We start from the raw sequence: 24287 nt of genomic DNA, 5'->3' as shown, positions 1-24287 counted from the left end.
TTAGACTAGAAAAAGCGAGTTGGCTCTGAGGGAGTCCGCCCAGAGATCCGAGGGCGCATTGATCAGTGTCGGGAGAAAAACAGCTACATAAATATATATTATGTGGATAAATCTATAGACAAGAGCTCGCGCGCGCGCTCTCATTTGCTCTCTCGGTCTCTCGTTGTTTTGTTTTGTTTTTGTTTTTTTCCTTCTCACATCCCCAACCTGCCAGATCAGCCCCAAATCTTCGCCCTCCCGCTCGGCATCTACCGTCACCCGAGCCACCTGAGAGGACCGGGTGGGGGAGCGGTCGGGTCGCGCCGGGGTGGCCGGGCGCTGAGATTCGGGGCCCGCCCCCCCGTCCCAGCTCGCTTCCGAAGGCGGGAGGTGGGTATCTTGGCTGGGGCTGCCTCCCGGGTCCCGGAGCGCGGCGGCTGGTCCGGCCGGTGGCGAGCGGGGGGACGCAGTGGGGAGCGGGCGGTGGGAGGAAGGCAGGAGCCCGGGGCTGAGGGGAAGGCGCGGGGAGCGGGGAGCCAGTGGGAGGGACCGGCTTGATTTTGCCCTCGTACGCTTTCCTGATTCAAATTGAATTTTTTTTTCCTTAATCCATCATCAAAGAAATAAAGAATCCAAATCGCGATTGGGGCTGCCGCAGGGCCGGGACTCCCCCGGCGTGCGCTGCTCCCACGGGGTTCGTTTGAAGCACCCGGAGCCCCAGAGGTGCGCAGGGGGGAGTCGCGACTACGAGCGAGAGCCCGGGGTCCGGCCGCCCCGCCCGGCCGCCGCCGGGTTCCCGCCGGGCCGGCTGGGGCTGGAGCTTCGGCGGAGCGGGAGAGGGAGTGGCCGGCGCGGGAGCCGGGTCCCAGCAGCTCCGTCGCGGGGCGCGAATGCTGGTGGCGAACTTGGGATGGGGGAGCAGATTTTCATTGAAATGGCATTTACCTTCACCCTATCCTCTTCCACATTTGATTTTCCAGGACGGCCTCTTTTCCTCGGCCCCACCGCCGGGCAAATTAAAATAACGCGCCCGCTTCCCCGCGGACCGCCGGGTAGGGAGCCGGGGCGGCGGGGCAGAGCTGCTCGCCTGACCCCGGCCGGGACCCTGCCAGCCCCTTTGGGGGCGTTCAGGGCTTCTCTTTTCTGTCCCCGGATAACATTCCGTGACTAGACGATATGTTTAAAATGCTGTTTAAAGAAATGAGACCCCAGATGCCTGAAAACCCAGGCCGAGCCTGTTTAGTGAAACCACAACGGGGAGCTCTCCCCGCAGAGCCAGCGCCGGAAGAGGCCGGAGGCCGGGAGGTTCGCAGCCCCAGGCCCGGAGCCCGCCCGGGACGCCTCTCCCCGAGGATCCAGGGCCCAAACCAAAGAGCAAGTACAATTCTGAAAACTGCGGAACTTCATCCTTTCATTTTAAGATTCTCCTGCCTTTGCTTGATGGAGTCGTGTGTAAGTATAGTTGATTCATAACTCGGTTTCATGGGTTTACATTATCCAGTATTAAATGATGGTCTAAGAGTGGTCCAAGTTGATGGAATAAAACAGAAATTCACACACAGAGCCCCCTGCCATGCGGCTCTGTTTGATGTGCCGGTGAAATGCCGAAATAAGGTGGGCATGCCCCTGCGAGAAACACTGAGGGCTTGGAGCTGTGTGTGTGTCTTGTCTGGATTGTGTCTGCTAGTGTGGATGCAGTGTGGATGCGTGCACAGACCCGGTTTGTATCCACACGGCTTAATCAGGCGTGTGTTTGTGTACCCACCTGGCTGAGACTCTCCTCTGGGCTCCCAATGCTCACCAGCTGAGGTTCATAACTTTGCCTGCAGTATTGCCTCAAAAATCACCCTGTGGCACTGTGCTTGGTTCCCAGGATCTCACAACTGAGTGAAATATATTTTCTGCCATAACAGAACCATTTAGGAGAGTAATTTATACTCCAGTCTCTCTTTCTCTCCCTGCCCCCACCCCTCAAAGCTAAAGGATGATAATAGGGAGGGACACGAGCCGAAGGGAGCAGGGAAAGGAGGGAACTGGGGAGGGGAGGCGGCTGAGGGCACTCTCCACTTCTCCTGCCACACCCCAGGCCCCCCCCCCACCCCCCCGCCCGGGGCCAAGTAAGCAACTCACGGGTGTTTAATTATTCAAGTTATTATTATTAATAATAGTCCTTACATGAATAAGAGCAGTCCCTGGGCAGAAGTGAGTGGGGCAGTGGGGTTGTTAATGAAAGGGGGCACGGTTGTTCAGATGCCAACTCCCTCCAGGACTGCTCCTCTCTTCCGTGCACCAAGACCTCTCCCTGCACCTCTCCATGTGTGGACCCCAAGCTCAGGGGGCTTCTTCTCCCTTCGGCACAGATTCCCCACCCTCCCTTCTCTCCCACCTGATGATGGCTTATTTTGTACTTGGGCTATCTCCCCTTAGGGGAGAACATGCCCCTGGCCTCTCAGTTTTCTCGACAGTGTATGGTGAAATGCCCAGCCCCTTCCCCCTGAGCTTACTGGGGCAGAAGTGGCCTGGACACCAGGTCCTGTGCTGTCCTGTGTAAACAGCAGCAGTGGCAGCCTCTGCCAAGGCATTGATCTCTTAAAGATGCAGAGGCTCCCACCATTTAGCCACAACACAGAGTGTTGAGGATCACACAGACAGGTGTCTCAAACTCATTGCAATAAAGGAGCAGGATGCCTGAGAAAATAGCATGGAACCTGGTTAGATTGGCTCTTTGGTATCCTGGCCCTTGATATTCTAGGAAAACTTGAGTTAATTTTTTTCACCTTAGATCATCAAATGAAATGTAATTAGGGAGAGATGGGGGCAAAATGTTATTCACTGTGACATTTAAACAGATTTAAAACTTTCTCATGGCCACAGTTATTCCATCCACAAAAATGGAGAGGGTTGGCAAATGAATGTAAGCAGGGAATAGTTGCTTCTAATTTTCTCTCTGGATTTGGGGCTTGTGTTTTGTCTCTGATTCAGAATCTCTGGATTCTGGATCTTGGATCAGGGGATTTAGTTATTTAGGCCTCACCGTTGCCTCCTGCTCTTGCACTTTCTTTTGCTTCCTTCTTCCTTGCAAAAGGGAGAAGCTCTGTTTGTCCCCAACTTCCTTTCAGCATAATCACCATCACTCTTTCCCCTGTAGCGCTGACCGAACCTTATGCCACAGCCCTGGCCACGGCCGCAAGCCCTTAGACCTGCTCTGCATCTCCTGCCTGCAGATCTCCCTCCTTCTCCTTCCAGGTCTCAACTGGGGTGGGCACACAGTAGGTGCTCTGGATGGAGTTTATAGACTCCAGTGGCTAATCTGACTCTGGGGGTTGGGGATGGGGTGGGATTTGGAGACAGTCAGTGCTGCTTTCATGCCTCTGACCGCAAGGATGGGGAGCAGCAAGACCCTAGCCAGGCGCCCTCCGGGAAAGAGTTCAGGACTAGGGGTAAGATCCTGACCCAAAATAGGCACATGCAGTTTAGCCTCCTAACTCTGCACTGCTTGGTTTGGAGGCATCCCCACAGATTCGTGCATTCACCTTGCTTTTTTAATCTATAGGAGTCAGTGGAGAAAGGACAGGATCTGTGAAAACTCACCATCTAGTTAGAGGGAACAAAACTGTATCAAGTGAAAAGTCTCAGAATAGCAAAAGGCAACAGAGGGTTAAGTGTCTTCCAGGACTGCGGAAGTTCATGAAACAAAAAATAGAAAACAATCCAGGTGAGATACAGAGATCCATGGTGGGGGTAATAGCTTTAAGGAGAGAGGGGCAAGTGGGAAGACAGGATGCAGAGGGTGCTATGTTGTCTCCAGAGAGCTGGGCGCTGGTCTGGGCTTAGGACTAGGAGGGAAAGAACCAGTTGATTCTCCAGTGCCAAACTGAGATAAAGCTGAAAATGCATCTGAGCATTTTACATCCACCTTCCCTAACAGAGACACCACACCTCTCAGTCAGCCCAGGGCTTCTCTGTTCTTGAATTATTTGGGAAGGTTTAATGGTAGAAAGAGCAATAACGGGGGTGAGAAAGAAAGAGGAAAGCAATTCCCATCTTCTCTTAGTTAATGTTATCGGCCTTCTGCCACCCAGACTGAACAACTGAAGGGCGTCCCTTTTTGTCCTGAGCCTCTAGCAGACCTGGCCAGGGGATAAACCCAGCAGAGGGAGGAAGAGAGAGAGAGGGAAAGGAGGAGGTTGTGTGTTTGGGAAACCCAGGAACTCCTCACATAAACTCCAGGGATGGGGTGACTTGGGGAGTGCTTCAGGCAGCGACGGGCCTCTGGGTCAGCATGCATCTGGGACTTGATCTCACCTTGCCTAAGAATAGGCAGGAAATAGACAATGCGAGAGAGAAACGGACATGGGAGTCAAAGCCAGGCATGGCCTGTGTGGCATGGCAGGGAGAGCTAGACCATGGGAGAAGGCAGCAGGGGGCCTGAGTCACTCTTTTCTGGGCCTTGGCTTTCTCTTCTGTGACGCTGAGACTGGTATTTCTCTCCCACACTCCTTTCCTTCCTCATTCACATTCAAGAAGATGAGACAGTGGCACACCTGTGAGGTTGATGCACGGTTTTCATATAAAGTGTTATTAAGGTGAAAGAACAGTGGCTGAGGGTCAAAATGGGCTGCACTGGTTTGTACTGACTGGGTTAGGAATTTACTCCTTTTCATTCCCAAAGCATTTACGTTTTTAAGAAGCGGCCCGGATTGGGCAGTATTCAGCCCAGAGAGGCTGGTGGTCACTACGACCTTTGGGTAAAGCTAGCTGGGTGATGTGTGTGTGTGTGTGTGTGTGTGTGTGTGTGTGTGTGTGTGTTGGGGGCGGGGTGGTACCGTCTGTGCTCTGGAGCCAGGCATCTCAGGTTCAAGTCCTGCCTCTCCCACTTACTGGCTATGTGACCTCAGACAGGTTATTTAATCTCTTTGTGTCTCAGTTTCCTCATTTGCAAATAGGAAAAGAATTAGAACCTATTCCACACAGCTGTTTTGAGGATGCAATGAGTAAATGCAGGCAGAGTGCTTCGATCACCAGCTGGCTGGCCAGTACTGTGGGAGCATCATCACTAGGCCACTGGGGAAGCACTTTGGGCTGAGGGTCTTGCAGAAGCCCCTCCTCCCCCAGTGTGTGTATGTGTGTATGTGTGTGTGCTCGGGAGGTGCATGTCCTCTGGCTAGGGCTGGAGCTGGTGGTTCAGTGGACTTGCTTACCAGCTGCAGGGCTGCTCCTGGGGGAAGGAGGCCTTGGGAGAGGGTGTGGCTGCATCACTGCTGCTTCTCTGGGCCTGTCCTGGTCTCCTGGCTGTCGGCACTCTGGCCCCTTCTTACCTGAGAGGTGTTGCCGCAGCGAGTCCTTTTAATTGTGATGTTTCCTAATTAGTTTTTAATTATGTTAATTTATTGTACATGAGCCCTGAGGTTTTCAGACACTGGGCTCTCTTTAGAAACTGAAATTGTAAGTTGTATTTATTCCTTATGCAGTGCTTTGCGTAAATGCCACTTTAGCGTGGCCCCGATTTCTCTGATGCTGGTGCTAGGTCAGCTGCTTTTATTTGGACTCTTGAGTCCTAACTCTCTTCCCACCATCAGACTCTCATGGTCCAGCATACCCTCCTTTGAATAGTGCTGGGGTTAAAAATCTTAATGTCCACAGGCTGTGCAGGCACCCAGAAAGAGTGAGGTGGCTGGGTGGGAATCGAGGACCCCACCTGGATGGGGTCAGGAAGGTGTGGCTGCATGGCCTCTTCACCAGGTGAGATCTTCAAAGGGTTATTTTCTGGGACCTCAGACTCACCTACCCAAATGGACCCACCCCCTGTTCACTCACCCAGTAGTTGGGTGCTGATAAGAGTTTAATGAGGAGGCTATGGCAGCATGGCTTGGGGAGTAGGAGGGAGAGGCTCCTGGTAAGGGGGGAACGGCACATGAGCAGTCAAATATGTCATGGAAGAATGCTGGCTTTTGTTCCAAGGGTGGCAGGCAACCACTGGGGGGCTTGTAGTGGGGCTGACCTGTAGGGAGGGCTGAGGTTGTAGCGCCAACACTCGTATCCTAACTGGCTGATGATAATACGTTAGAGTGTAATTGATGCAGTAGGAAAGAAATCACCTGTGTAGGAAGGATGGGCTAGAAAGGAGAAAGGATAAGTCATCTTCCCCACTTCACCCCCACCAGCTCTAATGATGGGGGAGCATCATATCAAGCCTTAAAATATAGCTCATGTTTTCCAAAGATCATTTCTACTTTCAAATGATAAAGGTTTGCTTCCATTAGGAATATTTAAAAGAAGATGCAACATGTTTTAAAGAATCCCCCCATCCAGAAACTACTTCCAGATGGCAGTCTTCTCGTAATAAGTTTAGTCTTCCAAAGTGGATATGTACAGTTGGACATGAAAATTGCGGTCTGTTATTAAACAGACACGTTAATTTAAATTTTGCTTAAAGAGTAAAATTTAAAGAAATACAGATTAGGCTTTGAGGCCAGACAGATCTTTAATTAACCAGCCATGTAACTTTGAGAGACGCATGCTCTCAGTGTCTCAGTTTCCACATTTGAAGCACTGCCTTGTAGTGAAGACTAAAAGGATAGTAAATATCTAGTGCCTGCCATGTGGTAGGTGCTTGATAGATGTTAGCTCAGATCTTTATAAGGATACTTATTAAAAAGTAAACCACATCTCTCCTTTCCAGAGCAGAGAAGAACATGAGAACATGTATAACAGAGCACTTGGAGATTTTCCAGGAAGAAGACAATTGGGGTGACTCCTCAGGGGTCCTCCAAGTTGCTGAGATTAGAGGGATTCAGTGTGAGAGATGAATACCCCTCTTTCCTCACGAGAGCAAATGCATAGTCTCCAGTTGTGGGAGCAAAATTGGGTAAGGTGTAGGGGCTGGAGCCCGTGGCAGGGATGGGTCCCCTTGAGTTTCTTATACAGCAGCTCAGTGGTGCACTCCTGCATTCAGGCCCTGAGAGGGCTCACGCTATAGCACACACCAAGCACAGCTTGCTCACTGCCAGGCGAGCCCGTGCCCACACAACTGCACACACAGGCATGCGTGAGGCTCCTGGGCAGGCGTGCGTACCCCAGGCAGGGTGGGCCAGCTGCTGTGACTCACTTCCTGGCTCTGTGCCCTCTCACTGAGTCACAGTGTAATTGATCCCTCCCTGAGCCAGGTTTCTGCTCTCATGTGCCCCAAAGCAGGGCCAGTGAGCAGGGATGAATCCAGAGGGACTGGGGGGGTCTGACTGGGGAGATCAATTCAGGGGGCGGTGCAGGGTGGCAAGACCCAAGGACTGCGCTGAGCCTTTTCCATGAGAGTTCAGAGATGTCCTCTGAGACGTTGTGTTTGGAGCAGTTGGGGCTGGTCCAATGTTCACGGATATGTATGTTCCCTCCCGGGCCTCCAGCGGTGACCCCTTTGGGAGAGCCGTCTCTGTAAATGTTGCCTTTGGTAAATAATGAGGGGGTAGTCTGGTCTCCGGGACTCTCCTGTGAAGATGCTCATGGTCTTTATGCTTCTGAGATGGGGGCACATCATCCTTGTTTCCAAAATGAGTCTGAACTTAGAGCAGCGGAGGCTGGGGTGGATGGGAGTAGGTGGGAAGAGATTGAGGATGTGTGGTCCACACATCGTGGTAGGGTAGTGTCACCCATTGTGGCCCACCCCGTACCATCCATGAAATGAGAAACACTGGCTGGCAGGGGTAAAACCATAAATCCTCAGCCAGAGGCAGATGACAGAGTAAGTGTCACCTTTGCCAAGGTCTCCTTCAATGGACAGATCTGGGGGTGTGGTCTGCAAGCAAGACTAGGCTGGGGTCCATGACTGACAGCATCACCCTCCTTGGACTGGTCACTTAACTCTTTCTTGGTTTTGGTACCCTCATCTAAAAAAAATAGACACAAAGTTCTTCTTCTATCCTAAAGACATATTAATGAATATATAAAGCTTTAAGAAGTAGTCGATCATATTATTATAAACCAACCCCACCCCCTATTTCTTAGTCCTGTGCCCTCTTCCCGCCTGCTGAGCAGGTGTCCACATGTGAGGTTGGGTCTGTTGTTGGGTCTTGATTACTGCTCCCAGCCCCTGTCCTGAAATATTTCCTGTTTGACCTCACGACTACCCCACTGAGTCAGAACCAGGTCTTGATCAGCTTTTGTGCCAAAATTGATGTCGCTTCTGTGATCGGCCATGAAACAACAAAGGGGGCCCAGTCTGGATTCTGACTGGGCCCACCAGCCAAGACTTACTGTGTGTTCTTGGGCCACCTGCTTTCTCCCTCTGGTTGTCATTCTCTGGCATGTGAGTTGGAAACTGTAATCCTGGCTCTGCACACCTTGAGGCTCAAAGACACTGATGGAACTGCTTTTTGGAGCACAGGGCACTTGTGCTATAAATAAATCCCTCTCCCACCTACCCTGTCCCTGTCTCTACACAGCTCCCCAGCCTCAGAGCAGGCCTGAGAACAGTGAGAACCCCCTGGTTCTCCCATCCATCCTCTTCCTCCTGATTATTTCTCCCAATCACACTTAATAGCTGCCTGGCTTTTGGCTGCAGCCCGGTATATAATAACCTGCAATTATTGTCCACTTAAGCTGTCCCCAGGGCCTTGTCTGTTGCTACTGCTTGGGCCCGTACCGCTGGCCTACTGATTTCCCTGTCAGGTTCATGGCAAATGGGAAGAAAACCCTAGACAGGGCTGGACTGACAGCCCGTTAGGTAGACTGGCCGCCTCCAGGCTGCAGCTTCCTCAGACACGGGGCTTGCCTCAGAAGTCCGCCTCCTCCAGCCCTGGCCTTGTCCAGCCCAGGGCCCCCATCTTTCTGGGGCCTGGCCCTCTGGGCTATGCACAGCCAGCTCCATCCTCTGTCTCTGCCCTAAACATGTGCTTCATTTCATCCTCTTTGTTCACCCTCTACCTGGTGCCTCTCACCTACCATTTATAGCCCCAGGGCTAAGCCCTTTGCAGGTTTTTTCCTCCTCTCTACAGCCTTTCAAGCAAGGCATTGGCATTTTACATGCCAGGCTACTGATGACCAGAGAGGTTGGGTGTCTAACCTTGGGTCACGTAACCAGAAAGTGACAGAGTCAAAATTCAAAACCATGTCCCCTGATTCCCAAGCTCGCACATTTAATCCTTACGCTGTGCTGTCTCCCCATAGCAAACTCTATCCATCCTGGCTGGCTCTGCTCAATGCCACCTCCTTTGGGAGGCCTTCCGCACCCCTCTACTGACACTGGTCCCCTATCCTGACCTCTTAACAGCCCTTGAGTGGGACCCAGGGACACTTGGTCTTCTGTGGACAGGGGATGAGGGCTCCTGGGGGAGGCACACCTCCCGTGATGCCGACGGCCCCCTCCCTTGTTTTGGGAGGCAGTCCATTTCAGGCAAAAGAACCCCCACTGGCCTCATGTGGAAATGAGCCGCCAGGCCCTGTTACACCCTCTCTTCATCAACCTTGCAAGAATCAAGCCTACACCTGTGGTTTGAATGAGCTGCTTTTTCTTGCTGGTGTTTGCATGGGCAATGCTGCTCCCCTGCCTGCCCGCCCCTGCCCTTTGATTCATAAAGCCTCTGTGTGTGGATGAAGGTGACTGGATAAAGGTGAGCTTTCTGCTTTGCTCACGTCACCTCCTTCCTAACGTTGACTCATATCCTTATGAATATCTCTCCTAGAGAATGAGTCTTGCTGCTCCTGACGAGGGATCCCAGCCCTGTGTATGGTAAGATATGGTTATCTCTGGGGCACTACCGGGTGCTGGCGGTGGCAGTGGTACTGATGAAAGTGTATCTGTAGGCTGTGAAAAAATTTGTGGGTCTGGACTCCCTTGTGGGTGTCAGTATTTTCACACCACTCCAAATCTGGGAATTAAGGGACCAGAGACAACAGGGTGTTACCAGATCCTGACTGAGGACCTTTGTGTCCAGCATAAGGCATCCGAATATTGGCGAGCTTGGCGTACATCTGCATTTTGCCTGTGTGACCGTGTGTGTGTATGTGTGAGTGTGTTAGGGCATATGGTGTGGAGTGCAGTGGCGATGATGGGGTGGGCTTGAGGAGCAGCAGCAGCCTGTGTTGAATAGAACCAAGGTCTCCTGGATTGTGGGGTCAGAGAGACCCGGGAGCTGAGAGTGAAAAGGGTGCTGAAGGATGCCGTGTCCGGAGGGCCCTCCCTGGCTGCTGCTTTGCTGGTGGTCAGTGGAAGCAGCGAAACTTTGTCCCCATCTCCACTGGGGCCACCCCCCTGCCCAGGTCCCTGGCTGAGTCTCCCCCTCACCCTTACCTTTGCCTGAATGTTCCTGATAGATCCTGGCACTTTTCAGTCCTTGGTCTCAGAAATGGATTCTCAGGAAGAGGGTTTTGTTGGGAAGCAGTTTGGGCATAGTCTGAGGCCTTCTCTGGCCCCTCAAATCTTGTAGGTTAAGTCTAAAGCTGGTCTGGAGGTAAACGCCTCGGGGCTGTCTGGTGCCTCAGGAAGGAGTCCAGCTTCCCTGCCCTTCTACCCTCCAAGGAATCTGTGGGGGTCAATTCCCTGTCTCGGGAGATGGAGGTGAGAGAGGCCGAGGGCCTGCTGTCCCTGCCTCCCACCTCATGTCCCTGTGCCCCAGCCCTTCCCTGCACCCTGGAACTGGCTAGTCCATGCTCTCTGCTTCTCTCCCAGCCCTGCCCTGCCTCTCAGGCTAGAAATGCTCCTGCTGGTTATGGCCCTAGTCCTCAGCCCTGGGGTAGGACGTCTCAGGGAGGGGCTGGGAAGGGATCCTCAGACCACTGCAGGTGAGGACAGGTGCCAGAAGCAGCCACACCAGTTGCCCTCTGTAGTAGTGGCCCATCTGAGAATCTCGCAGGAGAGGGGCAGAACACAGCAGTCGTTCTTACTTTCTGCCCCTGTGCCCAGTCTCAGCCACCCCAGGGGGAGAGGAAGACTTAAAATGTGATAGGTAAAGCACGCCACTCTCTTTCTAGCATAATCCAGTCTTGTATGGGCAAATCCTCCATCTTTGGAGTTTCTCTCCCCTTCCACCTGCCAACATGGCATCTGAGGTGGGGGAAGTTTAGGCATCCTGTGGCGGGGCAGGGTGGGGCGGACTTGGGTGGTCCTTGTGCTGATGTTTGAGACCTTGTTAGGTTTCTAGGGGTGTGTTAGCCCCGACCTCTGTCCTTGGTGCCCCACAATGGAGCTGGCAGGCTCCCCTGCCCACCAGGCCTCAGCTGGCCATCGTGGTCGCGGGAGAGCTTCTAGAACTCTCCAACACCTCAGGCAGGTGGGGTGGGCAGAGAGAGAGGAGAAGGGATGAATCTGTTTAAACCCATCTTTCTGCCTGAACCTGAGTCGCCTCCTTTTGCCCCCTGGGTGGTGGACCCTGGTTGCTCAGAGCCACTTGAACAGGAGGTGGGGCCTAGACCCATGGATTTCAGCTTCATCTGAAGCTCTGCCCTTCTCCTGCCCAGCCGCCTCCACGGTGGAAGGGTCAGCTCTGGGGTGGGAGGAAATGGCAGGCTGGTGTACAGCCAGGAGGATGCCTGCCTGCCTGGTTTTCTCACCCCCCATCAGGAAGACTCCCGCAGCCCCCGCCGCCGTGGGCCCCTCGCCCAGCCTGGAGGAGGGAGGACGGTCCTGCAGTTTATTTCCAGTTGGAGCACACACTGCAGGGTACACACTACGTGCTCAATAGTGTGTGCTGAAAGAGCAGCGAGGCACTCACTGCCACCGAGCCTGGCAGTTAAGTCAGGTCTGGCAGGGTCTGTTTAAAACATTTATAGCATGCGGAAACCAGTATTTCCCTCCGGGGTGGCTTTTAAAACTAGTTTTGATCATTTAAAGAGTAAATCCGTAGCTATCTACCTATAAAGCTTGACAATCTCAAATGATTCATTTGCCGAATATTTAGGTTAGTTGAGAATAAGCATTTACTAGTATGGAGAGTGGGTTTGACTGTAAAGGGTTTGGACAAGTTTTAAGGTGCACAGGCACTAACAGTTTTGTCTCTTTCCAGGCACATCTTTCAACCTAGTACCCACCCTCCTGTGTGGGCACACGCGTGTGTGTGTGTGCACGCTGGTTACGTATACGCACGTGTGAGTGCATCCTCCTTATTGAGGTTTATTATATTTTCTTTATGCTGCTAGTGCATTTGGCCTCTGGGGGTGCTATATCTATACAGATGCAGAATTTGAAAAAAACAGGGTTTTCGAGGTGAAAGGAACCTTAGGCATTTTCTAATCCACTTTCCTCATTTTACACATCAGGCAATTAACATCTGGAGAGGTGAAGCGACTTGCTCCAGGGTCAAATATAGAACTCAGCTCTATTTTGCTCTCCCTCTCACTCTCTCTCTCGTGCACACTCACTCTGTGGTCATAGATGGCTCTTAACTCATCATTCAGTGTTGCTTTGCTTCTCTCTCCTTCCCTCTCTCCTTGTGCTTCCTTCTCCCTGTCCATCTGTCTGTCTCTCTCCCCTCTTCCCCCCACTACTCCACGTCCTTGGGTTGGGTGCTGATGATTGCTAAGGCAGTGAGGATGCTGGTTCCCAGGAGGGCTGCCTCAGCTGGACCAGCCAAGCCATGCCCTGGGAGTGCTGGGAGAAGGGGAAGCCGGTGTGTTCCTAGCTTCGCTATCAGTCAGGAGCCTAAGGGAGCCAGGCCCTCCGTCCCTGGGAGGATGGTTGGCCCCACTGTTATGCTGTCTGTATTCAATCTGATCATGATTCCCCTGAGGGGTGGGGCTGGGACTTGGGGGGCAGACTCTCTCCTAGTGGGAGGGAATGGAGTTACCTCCTTGATATGCCTCCCTGGCCAGAGCCATGAGGCTTCCCCTTCAGGGACCCTTTTAGAGAAGGTGAATGTGGCCGCTTGCCTCATACCCGAAAGGTAGAGGGAAGTGCTCCTCTCTCTGTTTCTTTCCTTCTTTAATTCCCATATCCTGATGTGGAAGTTTGGCTCGCAATTCTGTGCAATATACTGTGTGGAAATGACTTTTCCTTGTTTTTCACAGAGGCCTGGAGTCTCAGGTTGGGATTGGATCTTAAAGTTCATTCCTTTCTCCCCCTTTCACGTTGGAGGAATCCATCCTGTGGCATCCCTGAAGGGTTTCCCCAGTCTCCCTAACCACCGCCAGCAACAAGGAGCTCTTCCTTTCACATGACAGCAAATTCCCTTATGAAGGCTTACCACCATGCATCTCTCTCAAGATGTCCCCTTGTCTTACTCCATTCGCTGCCAAAGGTCTTCAAATAAGCCTACTTGCTTTCTCCCACTTTGTTTCTGATTTGTCCTGTCATGTTCTCAGATATGGCTTCTGCCCCTCCCACTCTGCAAAATTGATTCTCCTTAAGGTCTTCAGGTATCTTCCTAATGGTCCAATCCAGTTATTACTTGTTCATCTCGGTTTTAATGCTGATGATCACTTCTTCCTTGACATCTTTCCTTCTTCTTTCAAGAAATACCTTGTTCTCTCTTTGTTCACTTACTCCTTCCTCCTTGTTCCCTAAGCTAGGTCCTTTATCTCTGTCCAGCCCTTAAATGTTAGGGTTGCCCTGATTCCGTCCTTGAACTTTTCTTCTTCTTATGCTTCATGGGCTCTTCGGGTCAACACATTCTTGCAGAAGATAGTAATGCCCTCCATGCTGACAGTCCCAGTTGACTTTCCAGTCCCATCTACCTTATTAAGCTTCAGCCCATTATTTGCAATTTCTTGAGATCTCCATCAGATTATCCTTAGACTCGGGCTTCTCTCTTCCCATGAGAAAAATAATTTCCCCACTTGAAGTCCCTGCTTTCATTAATGGGCCCATTGTCTACGCAACCATCTTGGCCTGGTTGACCGTTTTACCCCCGTCATCCTGAAGAGTCCCTCAGTCACCAAGTCCTGCTGGTTCCACCACGTCTTTGCTTCTTCCCCACTAGGCTTTCATTCCTTTTACTTAGAATATTGCCAAAGTCTTCTAATGGGTCTCTTTGCCTTTGGTTCTGCCTTATCTGATCTGTGTACAACTCACTGTGTTCCCAGAATAATTTTTCTGAAATGCCAGTTCCCTGGGCGTGCCAACCCCCTCCTTAAAAGCCTCCACTGCTTCCCATTACCTCCAGAATAGAGCCCAATCTCATTGGCAAGGAATCCAAGTATCTTCCCTCCTCACCCTGCTCCATATGCTTCCCTTTCTAGGCCCATCTCTTGTCACTTCCTTCTTCCCCTTGCCTGGGGTATCTAGCCACATCTTGTTCCTCTTCCAGCTTTCAATTCTTTCTTTCCACCCAGTTATACAAACATCCATGCTTTCTCATCTTAGGGCCTGTTTACACACTGTTCCATTCCTGCAATCCCTTCTCTCTTTCCTCTCCTTGCTAATTTCTGCTCAGTTTTTATACCTCTGCTTAGCCAGCACTGCTTCAGGGAAGCCTGGCCCCACAGAGTAAGAGAGGTAGCCCAGTGTGCATTCTCAAGGTACTCCTTTATAGCTATCTGCACAATTGTAATTATTTATGAATTTCTTATTGACTCCCCTTGTAAGCAACCTAGAGGGCCTGGCACCCTCTGCACAATGAACAGTTGTCGGAGCAGGTGACGGGAGAGCCTCGGATGTCAGCCTGAGTAGAGTCATGATCTTTTAAATGGGCAATAGGGCACAAAAGGTTGTCCCTATTACGACAGTGCCTTGATCAAATTTGGGGTTTTAGGAAGATTGGCTAAGGAGCTTCATCAGATAGATGACGAGATGGAGAGGGGCAGGGACCCAGGGGGCTTGGCAATAGTACAGGCCTAAAGCATGTGGGTTTGAATTGTGACTTTTCTCCTCCCATCCCATATGCTTCTGATGGAGAGTCCAGGAGGTGGAGTCAATTCTCACATAATTGAAAATGAACAGAATCCAAGAATGGACTCATAATAAGCTCAGCACATAACTGTGAAATGACCTTATCTTATTGTGGGAAAGTTTACTTTCACTCCCTGCTTTTTCTAAATCTGTTCTTATTTCACTCCTCAGTCCCTACCCCCTCCTCCTCCTCCATGGGCTGAATCCAGAAGAGGAAAAATGCTCCTATCTGATAGGCTGCTAATTTTTTCATATTATTGTTATAATTCTCTGCAGTACACATGCACATTTCAGGTGTCTTGTCTGGAGGATTCTACCCAGGATAAGGATAAAATTGCTGGCAAAAAGTCCTAAAAAATGGTCTTCTAGAGGTTCTGTAGTTCAGACTGGCTAAACTAGTAGTTTTTCCTGATTTTAATTTCTATGATCAGAACAGAGGGTACCCTCTCATGGCTGTCTCCCCTGACCCATGCTTTCCAGTATGGTGACAAGTAGGAGTCTGCCTTTTTGCTCTGTTAAATTGGGTTCTACCCCATCTCTCTAAAGCAATCTTATAAATCATTGATGAGAATATTTCTATTTTTACCCTAAATATCCTAGCCAAGAAAGCCTTATGAATACTTTCCAAATCAAGTCCTGGCATTGCACGATGCTTCCTCATTGATGGCAGGCCCATTTCATTGTTTTTTTTTTTTTTTCTCCCCCATTTCTTGGCTCTGCCTTCTATGGCAGCAATGCCAAGCCTCAGCTTGGGGGTGGGGGTAGGGCTGACCCTGGTGCAGAACCCTCTATGGCCTCCTTTTCATGGCAGGAACTCCCTTTCTTCCTTCTTCCCCATGATTGCCCACCCTTTCTCCGACCTCCTTCCCCACCCCTTGCCATCTTAAACTTTTAATGTTTCAAATGCTATGAATTATGACTGGTATTTATCTTCAGTAAGGACTTCTCCTGCCATGTATCCTGCCACTGGACCACTATGCCTCCAACCTGATCACCATCCATTCATTGCTTAGGAGTTGAAGTCACTTGAATACTAACCTACATTTGAAGGTACGGTTAGAATGACAAAGTTCCCAAAACCCCACTGGTTTCTAACCCCACACATCTCTCTCATATGCACTGTATCCCCAGCACTAGTTCAGGGCCTGGCTTATGCTAAGCACTCAATAAATACTTGTTGAATAAATTAATTGGTGAATAAATAAATAGATGAAAGGTCTGAAAGATTAAATGCCCTCCCACTTGATCTCCTCCACCCCCTAAGCCATCTGGACCTGACTCCCAAACCTGGTTAATGCAGGGTTTTTCTGAGGCTTGTTATTACTCCCTACTGAGAAAGTCAGGTGGCCCAAACACAGCTTTCCTGATTGCCCTCAACTTGTTTAGATTTTCTTTTATTTTGAGTTTTCCTCAGCATTCATGACAACTTACACATCTCCTGTTTGCTGAGGGATCGTTTGGTTTGGGTCTTCATCTGTATCCCTGATTGAAGTAGAAACACCCAGAGGGAAGGAAGCGTGTCCATTTACTTTGTAGCCCAATTACAGCATTTGATGCAGCAAACATTTGATAAGTGGTTTCCAGCTGACGGACTGGATGAATGGGTCTCAAGGCTGCATCTACTTTTCTTTTTTTAACATGGGCAGGCACCAGGATCCGAACCCAGGTCTCTGGCATGGCAGGGGAGAACTCTGCCACTGAGCCACTGTGGCCCACCCAGCCACTGTTGCCCACCCACCCACTTTTATTTGTAACATTTGAGATAAGAATCTAAGCCCAAGAAGGAATGAACAGTATTTATTTTTTATCATCTTTAGCGTGATTCACGTAGTCCTCATCTGACAGTACAAAGTATTATGGATTTACATAGTTTATTTAATTGTGTAGATATATAATAGAAACTATTAGGTAAATTAAGATCATCCAAGAAATTCAGTGGTTTTTATTATGTATTCGCAATAATTAGATGCTTCAGATAGTTTATTCCTTGACATCTTGTTGACTGTATAGATAACATAAATTCTTTATTGTGGTTTACATGCCGATTGGAAAGGAGGCTCCAGGAACTCTGGAGCTGCCCATCAGTCCACTCTAGACTGGATGAGGGTCCACCATGATCGTTGATGGAGCTAGGTGCCGTAGATGCTGAACTTCCTGCCCCCAAGGAGCTCATAGTGCTAGAGGCAGATGCATGTCTGTGTTCCGAGATCAAAGTGTTGCAAATGTCTGGGCACACAGAGAAGAGTGAGGTTACTTCTCAGGGGGACCCTGGTGAACGCCTCATGCAGAAGTCAACATTTGGCCTAAGTGTTGAAGCAGAGGTCTGCTCTTCAAGCCAGGGCAGTGCCTAAGGCCTGATAGGTGTTCCACACGTGGTTGTCAGCAGCCTGGGAGAAGATGGTGGCATTCTAGGGCGAGAGAAGGAGTGAGACACAGTAGCATAGAGAGAGCAGAGCTCATTTGGGCTGCAGTGGATTGTGTTCTGGGCTGAAACTGAAGGCTCGAGTGCCTGGGCAAGAGGTTGGGGATGAATCTGGTTGGTTCAATGGAGGCTAAGTGTGAGTCTGAGTTCAACTGAGAAATTGGAACTTAAATCAGGAGGCAGTGAGTGTCCCTGAATGGGTTGGAGCACAGTCATGATGTGATCCTAGCTGTGCTTCGGTAAGGGTGGGCCAACAGTGGTGAGAGGGCTGTGTTGGGATGGAAGTGGGTGGAAGCAGGGAGAAACCTTGTGAGGCAGTTGCAGGTAATTGGGTGGGGCTCATAAACCCCAACAGTAGCTGTGGGTGATGCAGGACCTTGAGGAGGATAAGGTTGGCAGGACTGGGAGTCGTCTGCTCTGCCTATTCTCCTATCCTATCACCGTCCATTCCATAATGTCATCTCCTTCAGGAGCCCAGCACCTGCATCTCTCACTCCTATGGAGGCTCTCACTCAGGAGGAGGATTGATTTTAGGCAGGTGTGTGTGTGTGGATGTGAATTTAATTTATAATTTGTATTTTGTATGCCTTCCTATGGCTCAAAAGGATTTGAGGGAGATGGTGTGAATATATGTAAATGTGTTTTCACCTGTGGTGTTAGCCTGATTTCTTATTCTGTGGCACTGGGGTTGAGAGTATGACTTTGGAGAAGACAGCTCAGGTTTGAATCCCAGCTCACCCAGCTGCCAGGTGTGTGACCTTCAGCAAGTTACTTGTCTGCCTTGAGTTTCAGTGTCCTCATCTGCAGGGTTAGGAAGGCATAACCTACCTTCCAGTTTTGTTGTGTGGATTCAAGGGGATAGTATGTGTCAAATGTTTAGTGTAGAATAGGCATATAGAAAGCACTCCCATAGGCAATCGGTACCATTAAGACTATCGATTCATTGTCATGTTATTGTGGGCTACAGGCCTTGGTGGTGGGGTTGGGAGGGTCTTTTCATGTTGGGAGCCAACCTTTCCTAAGCCTTATAAGCTTATCCTGTATGTGGCCACCCACCTCACTGAAGGGATAGAGCAGCACCTAAGTCCCCCTACGGCATGACTTCATGTCTTCTTGCCTCAATTCTTGCCCACTTTGACAAACTGTCACGGGAATTTTCCATTTTGAACTAATTCATGGGGTGCACCATGAGAAGACCTGGAATACAGAATAAAACTTGCCTCTATCCTGGGAGAATTCCTGTGGGGGGAGGAGAGGCACCCACATAGATTATCACAGAAAAATGGAATGGTGATTAAAGAGGGGTAGATGCAAATCTTGGGAGCAGCCGAGGCTAGCTTTGAGCAGAGTCAAGAAGAAAGAGCAGGAGACTGCCTGGCAGACAAGGAAGAGAGATATTTTGGCCAGAGGACAGGATTGGGTGATCTGGGGTGCATGGCATGGTGGGAAACCCCAAAGTGGCCCAGGAAACTAGAGTGCAGGGTTTCTGATGGGATATTCATGCATCCTTACAGGTCTAATTATGAGAAAAAAGATACTGGGGCAGGCAGACTGGAGAGATTTTTTAATGGGTGCTCTTGCTCCTCAAATTACTACCAGATCATTACCACCTTCTTCTAAAACTGGTCTTTACAATTAAACTATGCACTATATTTCCTGGTAGGAAAATAAAATAAAAATAAATACTTTCTCTCATTTTACCAGATTTCTATCCAATGTCTTAATTTTCTTTTATGCCTTTTTTACTTTAGATTGAGATATTCAATATCAAAGAGTTTCTGGCTTCATCAGCTCGAAGCACCACCTCCAGCCCCATCTCCTGCCCTTAGCAGAAGGTAACAGGATGGCATTAAGCAGCTACTCTGTGGGAGTTTTAGCAGCCTGTCCCCATACCTGCCATCAACCTACAAGGCTTTTGTAGGGACCGGTGCTTCTGGTAGGTGCTTGCACCACTAGTCAGCCCCAGCAGAACTACTTGGGAAGTGTTTGAAGAAGTGTGTGTGTGTTTGTGTGTGTGTGTCATGGTGAAGAGTCATCAAGAACCCTGCATCAGGTTTCCAGAGCTACTTTAGTGTCTGTGGGACAGACTGGACAACCTACCCTGGGACCATTACGAGGACCTTTGATCCAACATGAGATCTTGCTTCCTTCTGGGCCTAAGGCAGGTCTTTCTTCTTTTAAAAAACCTCTATCTGGATTCTACTCCTTTCCATTTCAGCCCAGTGCTAAAGTACTAAGAGGGTGGGGTGGGGGATCACTGATGTCATGTTCACTGCTGAGCCACTGAGCAGGTCAGATTCTTATGACATTCAAGGAACCCCGTGATCTAAGCCTGCTGAACCTCAGTGGTCAGTTTTCACTCTTGCAATTCAAACCCTTTGCCCTGGTCAGGCAGACTCTTTGCGGTCTCATTTCCAACAATTCCTTGTAGCCTGCAGCTCCTGCCTCTGCCTGAGGTGTCCCCCACCCTCCATCGCCCTCTGCTCATTCTTCCAGGCCCAAACCACCGGTGACAAACTTACATGCCTCTCGGGCCTGTGTATCTTCTCAGAGATGGGAGCTGGGATCCTCAAGAGCACTTAGGGTCTTGGAACTCAAATGGGTGCCTTGCTGGTAATTGGTGTCCTTGAACATATCCGCTTTCCAACCTATCCATCCATTTTCAAATGGTGGGGACTTTTTTCCTCTTGTCTTCCCTGAGTCACCCAGCTGCATGAAGGAGCTACATCCAACATGCATGGATGTAGTCAACAAAAATCACTTCTCAGTGGACTGCTCTTTTTTGTTCTGTTGACTTTTTTTTCTTAAAAATAAACATTCTCGTTTGAAAGGAAAACATTGTGAGATCCTATCCTTTAGGTTTGAGGGCCCCTGGGCAGACATTTTCTACATTCCCACCTCCAGGGCCAGCGGTGTGCTCATCTCTAGACAGATCCTCACCCATCCTTTCTTGCCTTCTTGGTAGCCTCTGTTGTGTGGGGTTGTATTTAGTAGCTTATTTATTTATTTTTTGAATGCTGTGAGTGGTGGGGGTCACATTTTATTCTTTTCCATGTGACCGTCCCATTATTGCAGCAACATTTGTTGAAGGCTTTTTTTTCTTTTTCTTTCTTTTTTTTTTTTTTTTGAGTGCATGGGCTGGGAATTGAACCCCAGTCTCCCTCATGGCAGGCAAGAATTCTACCACTGAACTACCTGTGCACCCCTAGCAGCTTTTGTTTCACCAGTCTCTGACCTCGAGGGCCCAGTGTGCAGCCCACTCCATCCTAAGATTTCCTGGGTAGATGGGAAAAGTAGGACAATTCCTGCCTTTGGAAGCATGGGCTATGGTTTCCACCCCTGGGACAGGCCTTTGGGGAGGAAAGGTTTAGAGGCTGTGGGTCTGGGGAGCACCATTCCAGATGGGGGAGAGGGGCAGAGGGCAAGTCAGGCCTTTTATCTGGTGCTTTCCCTGGCACCAGTTTCCATGCAGTCACATGTTTGCTTCCTCCTCTACCAAAAGGGATCACCCCTTGCTTGGTGGTCCACAGGACTGTGTGATCATGACATGACAAGGCAGGAGGGGAAATGTACTGGGAGGATGAGGGCGATGTCTGCATGAGAGGTGAGAGCCTGCCTCGATTTGTATTTAAGCTTCATCTGTCACCACTCTACTGTTCTTATTTCCTTAGATTGTTTAGTGGTGTATGGCACTCTTTTTTTAGAGGCTTTATTCCTTTTCTTGAATCTTCGGGTTGTTATATGGTTAAGGCGTTATTATAACATGCATCCCTATCAGTTCATCAGAGAAGGTCAGTTTCTCTGAGTTTGCATGTCTGTTTTGTGCACACATGCCCACATGTGTGTGAAAGCCACAACAGGGCGGCTTCTCATGGCTGAAAAGGAAACTGGAGATGGTTACAGTACATCTGTCAGGAGGTTTGTGGCTTTCTAACCTGTCACTGTTAAGATCAGCTGTGAATAAGGCAAAGCACGGAGTGGGGTGCACTAGGACTTGGAAGTTTAAACCAAGCCAAGGTTTAATTTGGGAAGTAGGCATTTGTTCTTAAACATCACTTTCTGCTTAGGTAGACCCGCTTTCACTGGCTGCGGGACAAACAGCTGTCTTCAGGCCTCAGAGCCTAGAGCTGGAAAAGAGGAAGGAGACCCGTTACGGGGCCTGCATTTGGAATCCAGTTCATTTGGAATCAGACCAAAGATGTCTTTGGATAATGGAATTTGAGGCTCAGACTTATTCTTTCCGGCTTTACTGGAATTCTTAAGATTAGCATATGCACTTTGGAAACTTGACCGGTTTGCTGGTTTAATTAATTAATTAAGTGCTCTATCCTGCAGACAAACTTATAATTTGAATTGGTTGCCAACATTTAAAAAGTGTGAGACTTCAAGAAGATCTGGGCGCATTAGGTTCTTGCTGGATGACGTCTGTTGTCTGGGGTTGAGCAGAGAAAAGGCATGCACCCTCCATTTGCACCCAGCTGTCTTTTCAAGCTAGGCCACCTGCCTGGACCTCTAAGACTTGCATTTGCAGCCCCGAGATGGCCAGTTGCACTAGCAGACTTTGTGGGTCTCTTATGTTGACAGGATATGTCCCCCCAAAATATCGTCCTTGCTAATCACAACCAGCTCTGTGAGCCCAAAGCAGTCCTTTTCTACCTGTTATAAGCTCCCTCAGTTTCTCCATTGTGTTTCGGAGCATGGGTGTGGTCCAGCAGCCAATGGGATTGAGCAGAGCAGAGGGCAGGGCTGTACTTGGCTGATATTCGGGAAGCATCAAGTAGAGTCAGCTTTGAAAAGGCTGAGTATACCACTTTTTGTAGCGGCATTATTCACAATTGCCAAAAGATGGAAGCAACCTGTGTCCATCAACCAATGAATGGAGAAACAAATTGGTATTTATATACAATTGAATATTATTCAATTGCAAAAAGGATTGATGTTCTGATGAATGAGACAGCATGGATGAGTCCTGAAGACATTGTGTTGTGTGAAATACGTCAGACACAAAGAAAATCTCACTAGTAAAGAGGTTGAGGACAGCTATTGTATTATCTCACTCATATAAAATAATTAAAATAAACACATTCATAGAGTCAGGATGTAGAATATAGGTTAGTAGAGGGCAAGGTGTGACAGGCAGTGGAAGGTTCATCTTAAAATCTATAGGATTCCTATCTGGAATGATGAAATGCTTTGGTAATGGAATGTGGTGATGGTAGCACAACATTGCAAGTGTAATTAATAGCACTGAAATATTTATCTGAATATGGTTAAAAGGGGAAATGTCAGGTTGTACATACAGTAACAGAATAAAAACTTAAAAAATTCCTGGAAGTGCACTCCACAAACAGGGAACCCTATATGGTCTATAGTTAATAGTATAATTAAAAAAATGTGCTATCATCAATTTAAAACAAATGTTCCATACCAATGCCATGTGTGAATAATAGGGCAGTATATGGGGATCCTGCATTTTATGAGTGATTGTTCTTCAAACCCACAACTTCTCTAATAAAGGAAAAAAAGAGAACTAATGCTAATATGATAAGTAGTTGTCATAAATATGTTAATTTTTTACTCATTGCACGTTATTCCCTTTCTTTCTGAATTTTCTTTAAAGAGATTTGATCTCTTATACCATAACTGACTGTATTCAAAACTTTATTTTTTATATTAAAAAATAAAATGTTATTGTTTTACTACATTAAATATTTATATTATCAAACATAAAAAAGAGGCTGGTTCTGATGGTGCAGTTGTGGGGTGTACAGGTCAGCCGTGAAGTGGGCATTTATTGGGAATTATGTTGAGCTTACAAGAATGATCCATATTTGAAATGCAATTTGGCACATCAGATATAAGTTTTCTAGAAATTTCTCCTCTGTGGGGAAAAATGGTCCATATTTGAAATGCAATTTGGCACATCAGATATAAGTTTTCTAGAAATTTCTCCTCTGTGGGGAAAAATGTCTGTTTTTTTTTACCTCCAAAGATATAAGAAACTTGGGAGAAATGGCAATATATATAATCCAATTTTTAAGCAACACATATATAGTCCTATCAACGTAATTTTCAATCATGTTGTCACTTAAAAATGTATGAATGTAAGCACTTATTAATTATAAGTTGTTGATAATATATGCATAGAGAAGAGATGTGAAAACATAGAACAGAATCACAATCTTTCAGTAGAAAATGAAGAGGTTTTTATTTAAAAAGCCATGTCCCTTCCAGAACACAGCACGTCCATTTTAGGGAACTAGATCAGGAGACTTCCCAAGGCCCTGCAGCTCTGAAGTGCTATGAAAACGTATCTCCTTATTTTCCATCTGGTAAAATGGTTGAACAATTCTGTAAAACTCTGCCTGTTCATTGGTTGTGCTGTCTCTAGCTGTGCTCTAACTAACAACGTACTAAGCATTGCATTTTTCTCTCTCCTGGCTTAGATTTAAATCTTGCAATCACCACTGGGAAGTGAGCTGTATCATCTTGAGTAATCAGACCACAGAGACAGGCCTGCAGCTGGCAGGCTGGGTCATCTTTAATCGCTTAACCCTTCATATCAAAGGATGGTTTATAGCAGCGGATTCTTCCTCAAGAATTTGCCACGGCAGACTTGCTAAAGGAAAAGCTGTGAGTTAAAATGAAACACCGTGTGCAGCAAAAACCTTGCCTTGTAAATTGACTTTTATGCCTATAATATGACTGTTTTTATGTGCATCTTCATAGGACTCGCTCCTTGTGGCTTATGTCCATGTGAGGGTGCACATGTGACAGTGATGTGTAAATATATGTGCTTATTTTCATATATTCGAGAATATGTGATGAGTTTTAACTTGCATGTGTGGATGCATGTGTGTGAATGTGTATGGATGTGTAGTGTATCCAGAGAAAATTTTTTCCTGTCCCATAAAATAAAATTCAGCTTATTCAAGTCTAGCATGGTAGATTGTTTGAAAAATGGACTGCAAAAATTTCTTTCCTTCTATTTAAATCCTTAAGTAATGCCCTGCTAAACTGATTCTGGACTTGGCCATGTGATTTTCTTTAGTCAGTGGAACAGAACCAAATGTG

At 48.4% G+C, this 24287-nt stretch overlaps 1 long non-coding RNA gene across 3 annotated transcripts; it reads left to right on the top strand.

The window, feature by feature from the left end:
- The first annotated feature begins 963 nt into the window (after nt 1–963).
- On the top strand, nt 964–24128 carry LOC143662640 (uncharacterized). 3 transcript variants are annotated; one of them, XR_013165507.1, is made up of 9 exons: nt 964–1431; nt 3128–3225; nt 3533–3694; nt 6662–6847; nt 9654–9700; nt 11973–12054; nt 15728–15841; nt 18965–19048; nt 23660–24128. It is a non-coding gene; the product is annotated as an uncharacterized LOC143662640 (long non-coding RNA). The 3 variants fall into 3 exon arrangements; XR_013165506.1 differs by having other exon boundaries at nt 3128–3694; XR_013165508.1 differs by lacking the exons at nt 3128–3225; nt 3533–3694.
- The last annotated feature ends 159 nt before the right edge of the window (nt 24129–24287 follow it).

Source organism: Tamandua tetradactyla, chromosome 18 (assembly GCF_023851605.1).
Source record: "Tamandua tetradactyla isolate mTamTet1 chromosome 18, mTamTet1.pri, whole genome shotgun sequence".
Taxonomy (NCBI): domain Eukaryota; kingdom Metazoa; phylum Chordata; class Mammalia; order Pilosa; family Myrmecophagidae; genus Tamandua; species Tamandua tetradactyla.
The sequence above is the reverse complement of the archived record's forward strand: the minus strand, read 5'-3'. Positions and strand labels throughout refer to the sequence as shown.